Below are 7358 nucleotides of genomic sequence, written 5' to 3'. Positions count from 1 at the left end.
TATTACTTGGATTAGAACACTGGCAACATCAAGAATTATATCAATAGCCAATTCGATGAATTCAAAAGTGCTTTAGTGGTGGCACGTGAAAGAAAGCAATCATGTGCTCACTGATAGTCCAATTTTAAGTGCCTTAAAAAGTGTGCACTATATAGAGTTGCTTGGTATTTGAGATCTATGTTCTTTAATCTTAAACTAAGTTAAACGGTCAGATAAAGAACAAGCAAATGTTGTTGTGATACTTCAAGCCTAGTTTCTAAATTATATATCCGATAAGTTTTGAAATAAGAGGCATTTATAGACAATTAAAATTTAATTAAATTTAAATCCATAATGAAATTTGGATTTAATCTCAATTAAATATATTTTAGGCCAAATAAATATTACAGGCTAATATAATTGGATTAATTATATAAGTCCAATATTATTGGGCTAGTCCATTTAATTGAGCTACAAATGATGAGCCCACTTCATTAAGCCCAAGATGTCATCTTCCTAGAGGCCCAGTTTGGTGTCACGTGTCAAATGACGTGGCGCGCCAAGTCAAACGGAAGAGCCAATAGGATCATGTCACGTGTCAAAATGACAAGGCATGCCAAGTCACATTAAAAGTCTAATGAAATCTCGCCACGTGTATAAGTGACATGTTCTGGCCAATCAAATGCGGCTATGTCACACCTCAATTTGATTGGTCGGAAAGAGTTTGTTCTTATCACAACTCCTCCCTTCTACAACTATAAATAGGGGTATTCATAACTCAAAAAAGACACCAGAAGTTATAACAAGAATCAATAGAGAGCTCGTGGATCAAACATCGCAAATTTCTCTATAAGCTTCAACCTTCAAGCAATCAAGTTCAAGTTCAAGAAATCAAGTTCAAGCTCAAGAACGAAGAGCAAATCAAGGTCAAGTTCAAGCAACCAAGCTTAAGCTCAAGAACAAGATCATCGATCGTGGCAACAAACATAGATTCAAGATCAAGCTCAAAGGCCCTTGAATTTATTTACTATTGAAAAGAAGAATCTGAGGATTCATAGAGATTATAACACTCAAATATTCAAAATAAAATACTACGATTGTTCTGATATTTTTTCGATCTTGATTTTATTTTCTCTACGCAAATTTATTATTTACAGTACCTTTTTCCTATTCGTTCTTTTAATTATTGAAGAAAGCAATACGTTAGAACACGAAATTAACGGCCTTTTTAACAAGTGCAGAAGTAGCAGGGTGTAATAGGCCAATGATGAATGGAAATTTTACATGGTTTAACTAAATTATACACTATATTTATACTAAATAAATACACTTTAAACTAATTATAATACATAGTTATATATTAGATTTTGTAGAAAATATCCTCTCTAAGGGATTTTTAACTCTAAATTAACTTTTTCCTCATTTCCTCTTTTCATCTTAGTACTATAGCCTAGCTCCCTCCCCCATCTCCCTAAACTCTCAATCTCTCTGGTGTTACAATCTCGTCGGAGAACCACCGCCGCCTAACCCATTAGAATACTGACGTTCGAACTCTTTTTTATTTTTTTGATCTCCTTTGTACTCGGTCACGATCCAAAATCCACTAAGGGTCGTGATAGCGCCGGACACCATTGTCAGGCAACCTAACACCAAAAAGTTAATTAAATCTCCATTTTAGTATTTATTGAGATCATTTCTTTTATACATTAAACAATAAATAATGAAATTCACTGAAATAATAATGATGTCTATAAAAGACCTAATATTGAATAATCCCATAATCATTCCAGAACCCGGTGTCACAAATGCATGAGCTATTTCTAGGAAATAATGTAATACAATAACCGTCCGGAATACAAATTAGACAGTAGAGAAAATACAATACAGTACTTTAAAGGAGACTCTGCTGGTTGCGGATTGTCTCGAGAAGTGCAGCTCACCTAAGTCCGTGTATCAACCATGCCGCTGCGCCAAACTAGGCCACTAGACATACATGTGCATGTGCAACAAAAATGCACAGCAAGTATAGCATGAGTGCGAAACGACGTGTACCCAATAAGTATCCCGTCTAATCTCGAAGAAGTAGAGACGAGAGGTCGACTTCGACACTTACTAGTGGTCCAATAATAATATACCAATAATATAGTAAATCGAGGATTTTCATAAAAATAGTTGTAACTGAATAACATGAAGCAAGTAAACAATTCTTTCATTTATAGAGAATTTCCAAATTCATTTTTTCATTATTTATGCATTTATCTCAAACCAGGGACGCAATATTATCATTTATAAGTTTACAAGTCACGCAATACAAGCATGCGCAAATCATGTCGAGGTCGTACGCCCCGATCCAACAATATTTAAATTGTGCATTGCGAGAGGGTAAAATGGCCCGAACTATAGATGCATCTATTATCCCGCTCGCGAATCATACATGCGACGCGGTCAAATAAAAATAAATACATCAAACAGTCAATCAAGAATTCATCAAGGAGCAATATTCAAGGAAGGGCAAATTTCTCTTTTAAAAGTTAAGAAAATGATGTCTAGTCTTTTAGAAATTTATTTACAAAGTCCAAAATGCTTCAAGCATTTTTAATTGACAACAAGAATGAAAATATTACAAGTAAAGCATCCTTTTGGGTCCTAGACTACCCGGACTTAAGCATAATAGTAGCTACGCACATACTCTCGTTACCTCGTGTGTACGTAGCCCCCACAAAGAGAAGCACATAGCCAATTAATTCACCTATGGGGACAATTCCCTCTTACAAGGTTAGAAAGGAGACTCACCTCGCTCTGAAGTTCCATAACGGGCATTCCACGCCCTTCCGATGACTCAAATAGATGCACAACGCTCCAAAACTAGCCAATAATTATGTAAACCCATTAATATATGCTCAATTACTCATTACAATTCAATTTATGTAAATTCCCAACTCCGCTTAGAAAGTTGCAAAATCGCCCTCGAGTTCACGTTACGCGATTCCAAAAATTTTCGAAGATAAAGTTTACCGATCACCTCATGAACCCAAATATATAATTTACTCTTTCATGTCCAAAATCGTGGGCAAAATCCAAGAATACCAAAATTTTAGGTTTTCCTCAAAATTCCAAATTTTTACTAATTTCCAAGTTAAAACATATACATAATCGATATATTGAACTCAAACTAGTATAAACCACTTACCTCATGCTTGGTGGTGAAAACGGCACTCCCAAGTTGCTCAAAAATTGGCTTCCATGAAAGAAATGGAGTGAAAATGAGCCAAACCCCAATTTTTAAAGAACCTCACTGCCTCCAGCCTTTCCGCACCTGCGGTCACTTGACCGCTTCTACGATTCCGCAGGTGCGGCCCCAAAACCGCTTCTATGGTCTCCCACCGGGCCCCTCACTCCGCTTCTGCACTTCTCCTTCCACATGTGCAGTCCTGCTTCTACGGCAAAATAACCACATCTACGGTCCCAGCCTAGCCCAGTCCATTTCTGCTTTTGCGACACAAAGGCCGCTTTTGCGGCTCTACACCTGCGGCCCAAGCCTATCAGGTGCGGTTACACCAGAAGGCAGCTGCTTCATTTCTTCTTTAAATTCCAAATTTGATCCGTTAACCATCCGGAATTCACCCGAGGCCCCGACCAATCATACCAGCTAGTCCCAAACCATAATGCGGACCTGTTCGCGGTCTCAAATCACATCAAACAACTCCAAATCACGAATCATACTCCATTTCAAACTTGATGAACTTTAGAACTTTGACCTTCTTCATTCGATGTCGAAACCTATTAAATCACGTCCGATGGACCTTAAATTTTGCACACAAGTCATATTCGACATTGCTGACCTACTCCAATTTTCGGAATCAGAATCCGACCCCGATATCAAAAAGTCCACTTTCGGTCAAACTTCTCAAAAACCTTCAAATTTCTAACTTTAGCCAAATGACTCAAAAATGACCTATGGGCCTCCGAATCCACTTTCGGATGCGCCCCCAATACCCGAATAATCATACAGAGCTATTCCAGACTCGGAATCCCAAACGGACATCGATAACACTGAAATGTACTTCAATCCAAACTTATGAAATTCTTCCAAAATGCTAACTTCCACAATAGGCGCCGAAATGCTCCCGGGTCAACCGAAACCCGATCCGGACATACGTCCAAGTTCAAAATCATCATACAAACATGTTGTAACCTTCAAATCCCGATTCCTAGGTCATTTACTCAAAAATCCAATCTTTGTCAATTCTTCCAACTTAAAGCTTCTGAGATGCGAATTCTCTTTCCAAATCAACTCTGAACTTCCCGGAATTTAATTCTAACCATGCGTAAAAGTCATAATACCTCAAGTAAAGCTGCTCATAGCCTCAAACTGTCAAACGACGCGCTAGAGCTCAAAACGACCGATCGGGTCATTTCAAGTATTTCTTCTCTCACCCGCTATAAAAATTTCTCAATTTAGTACCTCAAATTCCTCAATCCTGGTAGGCCTTGTCATTACCTCCACCGCTGCTATCATCTCTGGATGGAATCCATGGCCAATCGACCGGATTTCTCAGATTCGAGTGTACTTTCTCAGATCTGAGTGTATTTCTCAAATTTGAATATATTTTATTTCTTGTGGCCGAATTAAATACAATGAAATACACATTTTGGCCAAACTTTTATTTATCTGATAGAATTTTGGTAGATACAATGTGATAGTGTATTCTCAGATCTAGCTGGATTTTTGTTCGTCTCCATTTTTAGTTTTAATACAATGTATACAGTATTTTCTTGGCCGGAAGACATCATCTTCGGCGAACTTTCTTCTCTTCTTTGCTATTGAGTCAGATACAATGACACAAATATATTGTATTTTTTACAAATACACTCAAATTTGAGTGTATCCTGTATTTTCAATGCAAATACAATTTATTTTTGTATTTTCGCCTGCATTTATGTATTCCGAAGGTTATTTTTTGTGGTAGATTCCTGTATCTTTTTGAATTTTTGTTGTTTGAATACAGTCAAATTTAATACAGTATAAAAGCAGCCCAAATGAATATAGTGAATTGAATACAACCGAATATCACTGTTTTGTCAATTTTTTTTTTTGTTTGAATACAATTGAATTGAATACAATATAAAATAGTTAAGAATGAATAGAGCGGAATTGTACAATATATAAAGCGAATTGAATATAGCGGTATACACCCTATTTCTTGATTTTTTGTTGTTTGAATACAACTGAATTCAATACAGTGAATTAAATATAATATAAAAATTATAAGTACGAATACATTCGAATTGAATACAATGTATACAACCAAATTGAATACATCGACATACATCCTATGACAGGTAATTAGTAGCTACAGAATGTAATTAGCTAAATTATAGCTATGCCAACAATAAGCTTCCAAACAAGAATTATTTCTGAAATTCCATGATGGATATACCTTTATGGGTGTATAGAATATGTGTGATAGCCCTAAATCATAATCATGAGTGAGAAAAATATTTGCAAATTTTTCTACGACTGTGACATAGTGAGATTTCAGTTTGATTTCAATTATGCAGTTATAGACGCACAATTTCAAGTTCATCCTTTTTTTGATCCTTGACTTTTCCAAAACTCTTTCCTATCATGAAAATTAAATGAGCTGGGCCGATCTCTATATGGAAAGCGGGTCAGATGCTTTAATTTGGGCCCTCTAGATGACCTTATAATCATAAGGGGTATTATCACTTGGAATTTTTTCGTTCCTATACACTATTTGAAACCTTATTATGAAAAATATCTATGTTTTTGTATTTACCCGACTAAACACATTTTTGTTATGAAATATATACATTCCACCTTAATAGGCTCTCAATCCATTATTAGTTCCTTCAATCAAGAGATTTAGTTATATTAGGAGAAAAATCCCTAATGTTTACATAAATATAATAGGAGTATATGAAATATGTTATAAATAGAATTTTATTTATGGTGAATGTCTATATTTAGAGAGATTCTATGGTTTATTACTTGGTGGCTAAGTCATTTTTCCCCTATAAATAGAGGGGTTCTATTCTATTGTAATTGATCCCAAATCAATAAGAATTCTCTCTCCCTACTTTTCTCTGCAATATTGTTCTTCTTCTTTTATTGTTTCATAACACTTTATCAGCACGAGACTCTAACCAATTGGGTAGAAGCTTTGGGATAGAGCATAATGATTGTCAATTGTTCCAAGAACTTCCTTCATGATTAAATTCTAGATTTAAGGTAAGTATTTTACCGTATTTTTCTCTTTTACTCTATAATTTGATTTTAAATACAAGCAAATACAATAAATTTTGATCATAACTTTAATGGAGTTATTAAGAAATTATAACCACTCGAAGTGGTAGAATTTTTATGTTTTGCTATGATCAAAGTCATGTATGATTGTGAGCACAAGAAGTGAAAACACATCCCATTGAATTTGCTTCATTCTCATTCCCTTAAGAGAATGTGATAGCAGTATGTAATAAGTCTGAAAGAAGACAAAATTATTACTATGAATGTATCAATAGATGTGGACGTGACAATAGATGAAATTATAATCGTCATCATTTTGGTAATGAAAATAATAAAGATTCTCAAAATAATCCTTTACTCTGTGAAAGTAATGTTTGTCATTGATTTGATATGAGATTTTATAAAGCACATATAAATGATTGTGGTTATGTCACGACTCGGATTTTCCACCCTCGGGAGTCGTGATGGCACATATTCGTGAAAGCTAGGCAGGCCGAGTATTATAGATTCATTAACCCTTTTATTTAGCCTTTTTAACAGTTTTAAAACAACATGCGATCAACAGTGGAATAAAAACAATAATAATTAAAGACATGCGGAAGACGAAATCTGATAACTTAGCCAAATACAAGTACGAAAAATACAAAGTACATCTCTACCCAGAACTGATGTCACAATATCACGGATCATCTACGAATACCACAAACAGTTGTCTGGAAAGAAAGATACAATTTGTCTATGAAGTAAATGAAAACAGAATATAAAGATAGAAGGGGACGTCAGGGCCTGCGGACGCCTGCAGGACTACCTCGGGTCTGATGATGGACTGAAGGCAGCAACCTCTCTCTACGGTCCAAATGCTCCAACATCGGGATCTACACACAGTGCAGAGTGTAATATCAGTACAACTGACCCCATGTTCTGGTAATTGTCGAGCCTAACCTCGGCGAAGTAGTGACGAGGCTAGGACACTACCAAATAAACCTGTGCAGTTTAAAGCATATACGACAAGTAATAATAACGAAAACTAGCAGTTAAAGAAGGGAGAGGGAAACATGCTATGGGGAAATATCAAGTACCAACAGTAACTCAGGAGAAAACATAAAGGATA

This window comes from Nicotiana tabacum, chromosome 6 (genome assembly GCF_000715075.1).
Source record: "Nicotiana tabacum cultivar K326 chromosome 6, ASM71507v2, whole genome shotgun sequence".
Lineage (NCBI taxonomy): Eukaryota > Viridiplantae > Streptophyta > Magnoliopsida > Solanales > Solanaceae > Nicotiana > Nicotiana tabacum.
Note: the sequence above shows the minus strand (reverse complement) of the source record.